Raw genomic sequence first — 15,164 nt, 5'->3', positions numbered from 1 at the left:
GGTCAGGAGTTCAAGACCAACCTGGCCAACATGGCGAGATCCCTCTCTACTAAAAATACAAAAATTAGCCAGGTGTGGTGGCTCATGCCCCTAATCCCAGCTACTTGGGGAGACAGAGGCACAAGAATTGCTTGAACCTGGGAGGTGGAGGCTGCAATGAGCCAAGAGTGTACCACAGCACTCCACCCTGGGTGACACAGAGAGACTGCATCCAAAAAAAAGACACAAGTCTATTATTAGTTTAAAAAGTATCCTTCTGGTGGTATTTCCCCCCCACACACACACATATACATAAAATTGCCCTATTGTGCAATACTCTCAGAGCACTGGGGGATATTTAAAAGCATTACACTTACCAAGGGATACACCCAGGCACTTTCATCCTTTTGAAACAGAATGTCCTCTGTGGTGCTGGACATCAATGACTGCCGGGAGATCCCTGCTTTGGACTGGATGTCACATACTCTCCTTTCTTGTCCCTCCTCTCTGCTTTCTGGCTCCAAGTCCCTTCTTTCTCGTCCCAGTTCATCTTGGGGCATCTGGTGGGTTATCTCCTGAAGTTCTCCCGAGGGCTGCCTTGCAGGGGAACTAATCTGCTGTTCCTCAGGACTGATTTGATCCAAATCAAGAAATTCAAGATCTGTGCTCAGGACCCTTAAAAGCTCATCTGCATCCTCTGCATCCTCTGATTGTAAGGAAGGCTCTGACTCGCTATGTCTCTGGGATTTCTTTAAAAAGAAATAAAAGATCATGATTCCACATACAGTAAAATATATATGTTAAAGTGTATATACTTGTTGTTGAAAAGGATTTAAAGTGGTCACAATGGAATTGTAAGTTCCAACAGTTTGAGTTAAACAGATAAACCTGAAAACACGAAAGCACAATAAACAGATTCATTGGCCAGGAATATTTGCTGCAGCTCCCAGGGCTGGATGCTTTTTTTTTTTTTTTTTTTTTTTTTGTAAGAGATGAGGTCTCGCTATGTTGCCCGGGCTGGAATGCAGTGCGTGTTCACAGGCACAATCCTTCTACTGATCAGCATGGGAGTTATTTATGACCTGCTCCATTTCTGACCTGCCAAGTTCACCCTTCCTTAGCCAATCTGGTGGTGCCCCGCTCCCAGGAGGTCACCATATTGATGCCAAACTTAGTGTGAACACCTGAACGGCATAGCACACTACGGCCCAGAACTCCTGGCCTCAAGCGATCCTCCTGTCTCAGGCGCCTGAGTAGCTGAGACTACAGGTGTTTGCCACCATGCCCACCAGATACATTTTTATATCACTTCTTAGTCATTGCTTCCTTTCTACTGTATTCCCGTCTGATTGTTAGCTGCATCTCATCTTTAAGTCAGTTAAAGGAAAAAGCCCTCAAGCTCATCACATTTCCTTGAGCAATTTTCTTGATGCCTCTCGTGGTTCTGAAGGTCACATGATATATGGCTAAATGAGTTTCACAATCCACATGCCAGGTGGAAGACTGACAGAGAGACTTTAACGTCAATCAAGAAACAAAGATTACGAGAAAGTTTTCCTAAACTCCTATTACTTAGAAATCATCTGTTTCTATACACAATTACAGATTTAGAGAACCAAACTGTATGCTTTTCATAAGCTATTCCTAAGTGGAAAATCAGAATGGTCCAGATAATTAATAGAGAAAAACAAAAAGTGGAAGCAAGTAAAACCCTACCTCTTTCTGAAGCTGAACGTTTTCTTTCTTCAAAGCCAGGAACATTTCTTCCACCCTGTCAACCTCAGTCTTAGGCTTTTGCATGTCTTGCTGTAATTCTTCATGTAGATATACTTCTGATGTTCTGTAAGAATCTGGTGGTAAAGAACTCAGATTTTCTAATTTAGGTTTCAGACTTTTATAGTTATTTGTACTGCAACTGTCACTATTTTGGTTCATGTTTTTTGTCCTTTGCAAATCAAACTCTTGGTCTTCTTTCATTTCAACTGTAACCTCTTCTGGGTTCCTTGCTTTCTTAGTGCCTGCATCATTACTAAAGTTTTCATCCATACTAAAAATATGTTCAACGCCTGGTTTGTTATCACTGTCACAGTCTAATTTCTTTTCATGTAAATGAAGCTTAGAAGATGACTGGCAAGCATGTTGCAGGGACCCAGAGTATGGATGAAAGTATGGATGGATGATACTTTTGAGACTGGGTTCATTTTGTTCAGGAAATGTCTCGAATACCACTGAGACAGACACTTCAGATGCATCTTCTTCCACACAACCAGGTATATTATTTGTCAAATTAAAGGGAATGTCTTTTACATTTGTTTTTCTCATAGAGTTATCAAGTAGTGGCTCTTCCTCAGGACAAACCGGAATTTTGTATGTTTCACGAATTTCACCAAACCTCTGCTTTAACTCATTTGTGACAAGTTTTAATTTGTTTTTCCACTCTAATTTACCTTGTTCGATCCACATTTCCTCAGACTTTTGCGCATGAGGAAGTATTGAATATACAGGTATATCCTCTCTATCACAATCCTTAGCCATTTCCGGTTCTTGAGACATTTTCTGCAGATGCAAAAGTGAAAGATTAATTTGCTTGTTTTGTTTCTCGGGTGCCTTCTTTGTCGGGCTACATGTTTTAAAAACAGCTTTGTCCTTACGTAACAGGTATCAACAAAGAAAAATTCGCAAATAATTAAAATGAAAATTTAACTGTTAAACTTTTTAATCTAGGTTTAGCTACTCCCAAATCACTGGCTTGTAACTAAGAAAGGAGGAGAAAAATATGAACCAGCAAACTTAACTTTGTCACTGTTTGTTTGGAATAAACTTAATTCATTATGTGTTAAATCTATCAAAAACGAATTAGCAGATGATTTCTAGTGTTACAAAGGCTTCCTCACTTGAAAAGTGAGCCCCTACAGTACATTTAAGTACTCTTTCTATAGATTACTAACAGGAGTGTAGGCAATCTTTAAATTATTAGGAGCCCGAATCAACACCCATCAGAAAGAAAAGCAAATTCTTAAGTTTTAATTCAAATTATATAATGTAACATCATAGGGTTGTATGTCTAGACTATCTTCTTCAGCTCAGTTCTAACATATACTACGGTCCCCTAATAACACTAACTAAAACTTTAAAGGTAGTATTTACTAAGTTTCTGCATCTAAAAAGTTAGAAAGTTATTGTTTGTACCCTAACACCAAAGATCTCATTCTGCGAGGTACGATTCCCTCCATAGGCAGTTGGGTTGATTTCATAACCCCACTCTCACTGAACGTAGACTCTGAAGTCAATGAAAGGCCACAAGGCAGAGTACATCTTTAACCTTGGCATTAGTAACTAGCAATATAAAACTGCAAAATTTGAGCCACTGGCCATGATTACTCTTTAACCATGAATCCAACTCAGTGACCATCACTGTTAAATTGTTCATAATTTCTGTTACTTAATAATATGATTCAATAATTGATGTTACCTTCTTTATCCTGTAAGGATATTTTAAGAATGGAAGAGCAAACAAAATTCTGGAATGTTTGCCTCTACTCCAAGGGTAAATATTATAAGTTATGATAGATTCTAACAATATTGTGTTTTATAACTAGTTTAAATGTATTTAAAATTAAATATTAAGTAAGGATCTATTGATTCTCAAAGGCTAGTCTGAGAGGTAATTTCATTTGGGCTATCTTACATTATTAAAGCAAAAAAAAAAATCCAGTATTAAATCAGAAATTTAGATTTTAATTTAAATGTTTCCACACCTGTGGCTGCTTATTTTCATGTCCTTTAAGTCTTTCTTGCTCTTCCTCTGATGTCAGCTCCAAGTCTTGTTCTGCTGTGAAATCCAAACATTCAGTTAAATTACTTAGAACAGTTAGATAAAAGACATAGTCTTTATAAAAACAGATTTTAAATTACATTTCATTTTATTTCATAAATTGAGAGTTTAAATGAAGCTTAATCTTTAGTGGATACTTACTTCTTTAAGAAATACTTCTAATTCTCCAAAACGTCAACAAACCACTTTCTGGGAGACACTAGATGCCACCAGGTTAAAGAAATACAATCATCTTGAAGATCCACTCACAGATTCTTCCACCCAGCATCAATGAACAAAGCCATCACAAACAAAACACATTTTGGAATACAGTAGCAATATTATTAGGCAATGCTGCATACTGTTCTCTACTTCACAATAGTACCTTATTAATGATTTCCAAAATGACTGTGGACACCTTTATCGGTGTACACCCTCTTCCTAACATCTGAAATGTTTCCCTGTAATATTCTGACAAATGTATTAATATTTTCATCTTTTAAAACAACTTTTAAAACAGACTGCTAAAAATAAATAAATAAAATACAATAAAATAAAAAACGGATTGCTAGGTGAAGTTGACCCTGATCCTGGCTATCTTTCCCCAGGTAACAGGTATCTAGGTATCTCCTTCCCTGGGGCTGCCCTAGAACTTTGCTGATTTTTCTACTGCATCTCCACCACCCAAACTGTCAATTGCTTTAAACATCTATTCCCTTTGCTCCTTGACTGTAGGGAACAATCTTGAAAATCATCTTTGTACAAGGAGTCATTATCTATTTTACTCAGCAATTATGTATTGAGTCTGGCTATGTCTTAGGCACTAGGGTTTAAAGAGTGAAAAGAAAGCATATCAGAGATGACTTTTCTAGAGATCCTGCCCAAGCTGACACTTAAAGAGTGAGGCTAGCTAAATTAGAAGGGGTAGGGGGTAAGAAAGAATGAGAGCATGACAGGCAGCAACAAATGGCAGACAGAGGCCTGAAAGAGTATATGTATTTGCCTACAATCGAGGGATGAGTGAGCAGGACCTGACCAGCAGTTCAGTAAGGCCAGAGAAAGGGCACACAGGGGAAAGGGCTAAAGACAGAGAGCTGAGCGGAAGTCACATTATGAAAGCCTTATGTATAATTTTAAGGTGCTTGGACATTAATGTTCGCAAGAGTGGTCCCTTGTCCTATGTGCATTGGTAATAGACCACTGTCAATGCCAAAACCAACATCCCTGTCATGTGGACACAGGCAAGAAGATACTATGTCTCAAATTCTCAATGATTCTCATTAATTACTGACTTGGAAAGTCGATTCTATAATACATAAACTCATAGAAACGATAGGAAGTCACTTAATATTTGCTTTTGGAAGGTGTTTTGTTTTGTTTTTTGGTTTTTTTTGTGTGTGTGTGTTTATTTTATTTATTTATTTATTTATTTATTTATTTATTTATTTATTGGAGACAGTCTCCCACTATTGCCCAGGCTGAAGTGCAGTGGCACAATCTCGGCTCACCGCAACCTCTGCCTCCTGGGTTCAAGCGATTCTCCTGCCTCAGACTCCCGAGTAGCTGGGACTACAGGCATGCACCACCACGCTTGGCTAGTTTTTTTGTATTTTTAGTAGAGACAGGATTTCACTATGTTGGCCAGGCTGGTCTCGAACTCCTGACCTCGTAATCTACCCACCTCAGCCTCCCAAAGTGCTGGGATTACAGGCGTGGGAAGGTGCCTTTTAAGTTATAGCGCATATAGTTATAACTAACAGCTGTGAATTCAGAGCTATGAAAATAAAGCAAAGAAACCACATTGTGTTTGAGTCAGCAATCTTTAGGTCTCTACTGAGTTATCCTAAATATAATCCTATGTTAGTCCCTAAACATACATAGTCCCTACTTTCTAAATATAATCCTACTTCCTAAAGAAAACCATGCTTTCCCCTAATTCTCTGTTATCTAGATGTTGCTTTGGTTAAAGGAAGTTTACAAATGTCCTGCCAAAAGGTATTCTGTTCAGTGCAAAAGGAAAGTAAACACAAAGCACATTTTACTAGAAAATGATTTTTTTTAACTCAGAACTATAGCACTATGCAGCCAAGCAGAGGCACTCTAGGACTGAATTCTCTATACTTCTTTGTTACCTTCTTTGCTCTCTTTGTTTTCTGGTAGCTGTGATTGGCACAGGTCATGGAGACTACCATTCCCCAAGACGTTCATCTTTTCTTGTTCTGTTAAGTTCATCTGTCCCAATTCTTTGGCTGCTGACTGATTTTCAGGCATTGATGGTGATACAGATGGACACTGATCATCAACGCTCAGAATCTTGGATTTCTGACAAGTCTTATCACTAACGGTCAAATTAGTAGGATGCCAATCTGAAAAATCCGAAAATGAAGTTTTCATTTATTAGGATGTAAATAACACAATAATTTGACCAACTTGTATACATGCTTTCTTCACAGAAACAGTCCCACGTCCTGCTCTCTCCCACAATCACATTACGCATTTGGGCTTATTATATTTTATATGTCCTATGCTGCAATTCATTCAGAAAAGTTTAATTGACTATCATCTCTCACTTTTCTACATTTTTACTGTTTACTATTACTTACTTTTATTCACTCAGCAGTCTCTATTACATATTTTGCTTTCCATTAAGATATTTCATGGATATAAATTTTTTATATACAGAATTTATGTCTAACCATTTTAAGCTTAAATATACATGACAGCACTATGTGTATGTGTTGTAGAGACAGAGGATTTATAAAAACTCATAATAAATATAATTTTAAAACTATTTTAATTATAATGAGATGGTCTTTCCTCAATGCACCACTATCTTCAGAATTTACTTTCAAATACTTGGATAAACTTCATACATTTATTTGCAAAATGAGAGCCGTAAGGGCCCTAACTGTTCCCATGTAAAAACAGGACTAGTGTAGGACCACACTAGATCCAAAGAGCACACAGTACCATGCACACAGTACCATGACACAAGAAAGGAATATATATATATATATTATACATATGTTATGTATAATATACATGCATTCCTTTTTTCTATATAAACAAAATTGTGGGGATTTAAATTTTTTTTAAGACAAGTGAAAGAAAAAAAGCCAAAAATACAGAAGTGAAACTTTAAAGTCCATTTCATCATGAAGGGCGCATTTATCCACAACCACATATGTGGTTTAAAATGTTGGGTCTAAATTGTGATCTGAGAATCCCTGGAGTTCAAGATCCAGGCAGGGGGTCCAAGATGTCAAATAATACAAAATGTTATTTGCCATTTTCACTCTCGTTCACTTTCAAGTGTACAGTGGAGCTTTTCATGACATGGTGTGTCATAACATCATAGCGCTAATGGTGACTGGGTCAGAGTTCTAAAGGCCCTTGGAATGTATGGCTGTGCATGCTCATTTTTCAAATATTTTAGTTTTTATTTCTAACACAGTAAATATCAAAAGACACAACCGACTTAAACAAAAGCTCTTTGGAATCTGCAATCATTTTTATTTATTTTATTTATTTATTTATCATTATGAAGAGACTTTAACTGAGATCCAGTCATTTAATAGAAAACCAGAGCTTCCTGTGTCAATAAGGACTGACCTCAAAAATGTAATGTGTCCAGAGAAAAGAAAGTTGCAAACTTTGTAGAGTGTACAACAATTTATATATACTTTTAAGACATGAAAACAAATTATACATGTTATTTATGACCATATAGATATGTAATAAAATGTTTTAAAAGGGAATGGTCATGATAAATGCTCAATTCAGGGTGTCAGTTACCTCTAGGCAATAATATTTAATCATATAAAAGGAACTCCAGGCCAAAAAGTTTCAGAATCAGTGTTTTAAATGACTGTGTCCACCATATAGTTATTAAGGAGTGATTGTTTTCCTCATTTTTGATAATCAAAGATACCACCACCCCCCCCCCCAACACACACACACACGATCTGCTAACCAGAGTATCTGACTGGCTTAAAATCATCAGTATAGCCACACTATGATGAACTAATCAAACTTAAAAGCACAAGTCACATGTTGGCAAGTAAAGTTTGTCTTATCTGATAAGTTTTGGTGCTCCACATTCACCTTATATTCTTTCCACCTTACTAATATCCCACTCCTCCTTTTTCTGAAGTATTATCTCATTTTACCACCCTCCATCATATCCACCTGCTTCTTTTCCCTTCATTTACTCCCTATACTCTCTGCCTTCCACATTCTTTATACCCCCTTTTTACTCTTGTCCTCTTCCTTCTATCCTGACACTGCATATCTAGGGTTCAGTACTATCCACAGATCTAGGCATTCACTGGGGGTCTTGGAACATATCCCCATGGATAAGGGGGTGGAAACTGTACATTTGGTTGTGTAGGTCTCTGGGTGCTGTGCTATGTTATATGGTAAAACACAGGGAAGAGACCAGGGACAAGGATCTTTGCAAAGACTTTTCAGCTGCCAGCGGAGAGAAGAGCTCAAGGGAGATCAATGTACTCACTCCCACTAATCCTCTTCTGGGGCAGATGCTGGTTAAGTTTACTTAGTTCTAGCTGTTTTCTCTAGCACAAACAAGGCTCAAATTCACCTCCCATTTTACCTCCCATGGAAAGAACCACTGGAAAGATCACTCCCTTAAAGAGCTTATTCACTCTGAGCCGTACCATTCATTCAGAGAGAAGCTTAAGAAGAAACACTGCCATGATGGTGGCAGGTTTCCAGGGAGAACTACCTGATATGAAAAATATATATGAACAGAACTATCAGCTCACTCAAGCTGCCAGAATGTGCCAACAGTTGTCAACTCTCTCTGGTGAAAACAAAATTATTTTTCACTTCTTGTAAAGCCAAACACTGGTATTTCTTATGACAGAACATCTAGTTGTAGATGAGCCATGTTATAATAATATAGACTTTTCAAGCTCATCCCTAAAAAGAAAAGAACCAATCAGGAACATATGTATCCACCTGTAGTATTCACTGCCTGATCTTCTTTTTAAGTGCTAGGTAAGTATGCAAGACTTTGTGATTCCAGTTTTATAAAGTCCAGCTCTTGAGATTACCCCGTCCCATCATTAGAGTCTATCTGGACCCATCCCCTAGAGCACGATGGTCCAGTTAGTGCTCTGCAGTACTGCATGATGCCATTTTTCCCCACTCTCCCCATTACGTGGCAAATGTCTACAGAAATCACGCTTTCTCAGCATGTCAAGTCATACGCCATCAGATCCTATTCTGATGAAAAAAAAACATGAGGAAAACAAAGGCAAGGACAAACAACATTTACAATGACAGAATCCAATTACTATGGAACTTTATTGTTTAAGTATTCAAAAAGATATCCACTGTTTTATTCCAACTATATGACTAGTCTGGAAAAAGCAAAACTACGGAGACACCAAAAACACCAATGGTTGCCAGAAGCCAGTGGAGAGGAAGAGATGAAACGGTGGAGGACAGAGGATATTTGGGGTAGTGAAGCTATTTCGTCTATGATACTACAAGGGTGTATACATGCCATTACACATCTGTCCAACACCACAGAATGTACAACACCGAGAGTGAACCCTAACATAAACTGTGAACCTTGGGTGTGATGTGTCTGTCCAGATAGATTCCTCAACTGTAACTCTGATGAACTCTGATGGGGGGTACTGATAATGAGGGAGGCTGTTCATATGTCAGGGGTCATGGGGAGTATGGAAAAATCTCTGTACCTTCTCAATTTTGCTGTGAATCTAAAACTGCTCGGAAAATAATGTTATTAATTTTAAAAAACATACTCACTGAACTTGCTATTACCCTAAATTATAAAAAGACAGAGTCACCTTGAAAATTGCAGATCACTAAAGATCAAGGTAACAGAATATGAGTACTATCTCCCAAATTGAAGCATATAAAAACACATAAAGCAATTAATTTTAATTGCATACTTAGGCAAAAAAAAATTGATAAAAATGATTGAATATCTAATCTTATTTCATAATTATAAACAGGGATTTAATGCAATATGAATCAAAACTGGTCCATCCATGTAAATAAAATGAAAGATAATTTTTATTCTAATTTTAAATCAGAGCTTATTATGCCTATTTTATCCCACAATTTTACTGAAAGATTAATCAGGTAAGAAGGAAAGATTATAATTATTTAATATTGCCATAGTAACTTATGTACAAATACCTGTTAAGTATTCACCAAATGTCAAAACTGTAAGCAGCCTTGCTACTTAATATGAATGATGTAACCGAAAGCAATACCATGTTATGGTCTATCATATTATTTGCTATTATATTACATAAAATTTTAAGATAACATCAAAAATTTAGTCAGGGACATAGCTTCTGGGCAGCAAAGATTTCATATAGGAGGCAAAAGACATCCATCCTTAGAAAGGCTTGCTTGCGAGGCTAGTCCTTTGCTGGTGTTTGGGACCTTGAATTTGATAGGGTTCCCGCCATTCCCTAACTTAGAAGAAGGAAATGGCTCACTGTGCCTAAACTGTTCGTACAAATGTGGTTTACTATGAACAGTTAATTTCCTCCTGGGAGTCTAGAATTTTGTCACATGTGAGGGAGAGGAGAGGTTGTCTATGTGACTAGCCTCCCTGGAAAACATGGGTGCTGAGCCTCTAATGAAACTCTGGTAAGGTAGACAACTTTGCACATGTGTCATCAAAATTTGAGGCTGCGGGAACTAAGCGCATCCTGCTAACTACACAGGTGACGACTCCTGTAGCTTGTGCCTGGCTTCCTCCAGACTTTGACACATGCACCTTTTCCCTTTTCGAATTTTGCCTTGTGTCTTTTCACTGTATTAAATACAATAAATCAAAGCCCCGAGTATGACTGTCTGCTGACTCCTCTGAGTCCTGTGAGTACTTCTCAGTGAATGACCAAACCTAAGGCGGTCTTGGGAACCCCTGATACAACTGCATTATACAACTTTTTTTATTGTTTAAGTTGATGTGTTACATGTGACTACAATCAGAAGGTTATTTCACAGAATATCTTTCCCTAATCTGCTTATTGTTTATTTTTTGACATTTGCCTTGGAGATTCCCGTACTTCTATATCCACTGGACTAAAAGCATTAAAAATGTATGAAACAATGATGTCAGAAAATAATTTTAAAAAGCAACAATCCTATTTTAACCCAATTAAGAAATAGAAAATCTTGATGACTGACAATATGTTCTACAGTATAAAAGTCTCTGGAACAAAAAATTAAAAGATCACAGTCAGTTTTCTCCCACTCAGTAGGGTTTAATTCATTTTTACAATAATCGTGCAGCAGGTCACGTGCGGTGGCACACATCTGTAGCTCCACCTACTCAGGATGCTGAGGCAGAAGGATTGCTTGAGGCCAGGAACTAAAGCTGCAGTGTACTATAATCACACCTGTTCAAAAAATAAAGTCCAAAAAAGCCCTGCAAATAGTGGAACTCATCTGTAAGAATCAACAGGACTTTTAACTTATCTGGCCAGGAGAAGAGATTTATCTTGTATATAGATGGTTAAAGTGTGGTAATCCAATTGACCACATATTCTAGTTAAATCACAGATTACCAATTGCTGAAGAAATGTTAATACCAGAAAAGCACTTCACATTTACACTATGTCAGATAAAACAATTTGTATTTGACAACCCAGAAGACACTTAAAATCGTGGTAGACCATCATCATTGTGTCATTGTGGTACAGATATAAAGAAGTGCATTTGAAATGTGTTCTAATAGTATTTTCTTTAGGGATGAAATTCAAAAGGAAGCAGTAAGAGCAGAAATATCACAAGAGGGTAAATGAAAAGGGAACTGCACTAACAAAAGGAGTCAGGCACTGACTTTTCTACTGATGTGACCAATATTCCCCAAGTACTAAGAACTACTATATTCAGCATTTCACTTTATATTTTTCTCCAGGACATTATATTAGTCTCCTGCAATAAAATATTTTTTAAATGTTGGTTTGTCTAAACTGCTGGCCTCTAAACTATTTCTAATCAAAACCTAAAATTGTGTCAAAACATGGCTGTATTACAATTCCATGTCAGAGGAAGGATATATACGTGCATCTGGCAGTGGCTTCCAGTAGTTGCTGTCAGATGCTTGTTTGGGAATGCATCCAGAAGAGTTCATCAAGGACTTGAGTACAAAACAAGTATTCCACAAAAAAGCAGGTGAGAAAGACTACACTTTTCCTCACAAATGACCTTAGGTTTAGACAATTCTAGGGAAATGGTGGTACATTAACTCACCAGGCCTGATCATTTTCCCCGATCCTGTACAGGGAGCTGCTGCAGTTACAAAAGTTAGGGACGATCTTGGTAGGTGTATTCTTCCACATTTGAACACCAGAAGTACTGATCACATCAACAGCGAACCCCACAACTCTATGACTGTTCTTCAGAAGAGAGTGCCACCGAAGAGCTTTTAAAAAGTTAACTCATTTTACTTTTTAGTAATCTTACTGGTTAGAATTGATACTCCCTCCTTGAAATTCTCATCTTTGTAAATTTTTGCAACATCACTTTCTGATTCGTCTCCTCTTTTTCTTTAGCCACTGCCCAGGCTTCCTTCCTAACTCCTCCAGGAAATGCTGATATTCCCAGGGTTCCGTCACTGGCCCTCTGCTCATTCTACACCTTTCCCATCATGGACAGGCTCACTCAGATCTACAACTTTGCCTCCGTTATTCCAAGTCAGCAACTCCAACCTCAGAGTTCCATCTCCAGCCATAAAGATCTTATCCAATGACCTACTGAAAATATCCTACATGGACATTCCAGTAAACTCAGCAATGCAGAGAAAACTGTTAGTCATGGCTGCTGACCTGCTGCTCTCCTCTCTACACCTGAAAACTGCCTACTCCTTCATGCCCAGGTTAAACGCTAGGGCACAAACCAGAAACCTGAGAATCATCTGGGATTTCTCCCTGTTCCCTATGTTTTTACATTCAACAATCACTAAATCATTATTAACCATACCTCTTTTCTGTATCTGCTTTATATTTCCACCGCCACATGTTTATTTTATATTTGTATTTCCTAGTTAAACATGGGCTTTTAAGTAGTGGCTTTTATAGGGAAAAAAACAACTTTTAATGTTATTTCTTAAACAAACAAAAAAAAAGTTTAACTAAAATAAATGAAAAAGCCATCATGCGAAGAAAAAGACCAACATTTTAAAATGAGTAACTGAGCTCCTTAACCTTATTGATTCCACCATGGATGGGTGAAAACCTCACCACAGACTAATACTAGTCTGAGGACAGGACAAGGAAACTATAGCTCTGATAACTGCAAATGTTTCCTTTGTTTCCCTGTCTCTTTATGTGGTTATCTTCCAGTTACCCTCCATATGAGGGGTCAGCAAACTATAGGCCATGGGGCAAATCCAGTCTGCCTTATAGTTTTGTAAATGAAGTTTTGCTGGAGCTCAGTCATGCGTCTTTGCTTACCTATTATCTATGACTGTTTTCATACTTCAACGGCAGGGTTGAATAGGAATGACAGACCACATGAAAAAGCCCTGTACAGAAAAAGTTTGCCAATCCCTGCTTTTTTTTTTTTTTTTTTTTGAGACGGAGTCTTGCTCTGTCACCCAGGCTGGAGTGCAGTGGCTTGATCTCGGCTCACTGCAAGCTCCGCCTCCCGGGTTCATGCCATTCTCCTGCCTCAGCCTCCCAAGTAGCTAGGACTACAGGCACCCACCACTGCACTCGGCTAATTTGTTTGTATTTTTAGTAGAGACGGGGTTTCACCATGTTAGCCAGGATGGTCTCGATCTCCTGACCTTGTGATCCGCCCGCCTCAGCCTCCCAAAGTGCTGGGATTACAGGCGTGAGCCACCACGCCTGGCTAAATCCCTGCTTTATACCATAACCAGAATGCCCTAATACTCAAATCTAATCATGTGACTCCCCAGCTCACAATTCTCCAATGAATCTCTACAGTAAACATTGCTGTCTCCCTACCCAATAGCGATTCCCTGTTCTGTCTTGCTGGAGAAACACACGTCTATTTGGATATCTATCATGCCAATAGCCCTCCCAACTCCAAAAGAAGAAACGATTATTCTAAGCTCATCACAGTAATTACATTTGCTTTCCCAGTGCCTGGTTCAGGAATGAGCATGTGGTAGGACCCAGCCAATAAAATGTTACAGGAAGTCCACCACACACTTCTGAGTCTTCTCCCTAACTAAAAGAAACATGCAAAGAAAAGCCACCCTTTCAGCCTTCAGATAATGTCAGTGAAACCATAATGTTTGGAGCTGTTGCTAATTAGTCAGCCATGAAAACGGACGTGAACAAAATACTGTGATATCACTGAACCGTCAGAACAACTCTGGTGCCTACTGTTTTAGCCACTGTTAATTAGGTCATCCAGTATTTTCAGCCCAAAGCATTCTGCCTGGTAAATCTCCCATGGCCTGCGGAAAAAGATCTACTTGTTTCTTTTTCTTTTTTCTTTTTTTTTTGAGACAGAATCTTGCTCTGTCACCCAGGCTGGAGTGCAGTGGCGCAATCTCGGCTCACTGCAGCCTCTACCTCCCAGGTTCAAGCGATTCTCCTGCCTCAGCCTCTTGAGTAAATGGGACTACAGGCATGCGCCACCACGCCTGGCTAATTTTTTTTTTTTTTTTTTGTATTTTTAGTAGAGATGGGTTTCACCATGTTGGGCAGGATGGTCTTGATCTCCTGACCTCGTGATCCGCCCACCTTGGCCTCCCAAAGTGCTGGGATTACAGGCGTGACCCGCCACACCCAGCCTGAGATCTACTCATTTCTATAGTATTAAAAAGTCTGGGCAGGGACTGGTGGCTCACGCCTGTAATCCCAGCAGTTGGGAGGCCAAGGCATGTGGATCACTTCAGGTCAGGAGTTCGAGACCAACGTGTCAAATATGCTGAAACCCTGTCTCTACTAAAAATACAAAAATTAGCTGGGAATGGTGGCTCACGCCTATAATCCCAGCTACTTGGGAGGCTGAGGCACGAGAATCACTTGAACCCGGGAGGCAGAGGTTGCAGTGAGCCAAGAGAATGCCACTGCACTCCAGCTTGGGTGACAGAGTGAGACTTTATCTCAAAAAAAAAAGTCGGTCATAAGCTTGCCTTCGGTATTCACTTCATTCCCAACCATTCGCATCTCATATGTTTTGCACTAGCAGAACTGAACTGCTCATAAACCCTGCAACGTTCACTCAAGCATCTTACTTTTGCACTCGCTGCTCCTTCTGCCAAACACATAATCTTCTGCCCACATCATCCTTCTGCCTCTTTACGTAGAAAAGTTCTACTCATTCTGCATGTTTAACTTAAATCTTACCCACTTTTTTACAGCTTTCATTCCTCACC

General features: G+C 38.7%; 1 pseudogene across 1 annotated transcript in view; it reads right to left on the bottom strand.

The window, feature by feature from the left end:
- LOC704543 (CCDC144A N-terminal pseudogene) overlaps positions 1-15,164 on the bottom strand; it is a 119,209-nt pseudogene that overhangs the window by 97,563 nt on the left and 6,482 nt on the right. Inside the window, exons 3-5 of the transcript XR_013406177.1 lie at positions 5,926-6,159; positions 3,738-3,811; positions 1,696-2,535 (exon numbers count right to left, since the gene is read on the bottom strand). The product of XR_013406177.1 is annotated as a CCDC144A N-terminal pseudogene (transcript). The remainder of the gene's footprint in view (positions 1-1,695; positions 2,536-3,737; positions 3,812-5,925; positions 6,160-15,164) is intronic.

The sequence above is a fragment of the Macaca mulatta genome, chromosome 16, assembly GCF_049350105.2.
Source record: "Macaca mulatta isolate MMU2019108-1 chromosome 16, T2T-MMU8v2.0, whole genome shotgun sequence".
NCBI lineage: Eukaryota > Metazoa > Chordata > Mammalia > Primates > Cercopithecidae > Macaca > Macaca mulatta.
Note: the sequence above shows the minus strand (reverse complement) of the source record. Positions and strands in the feature narration are given on the sequence as shown.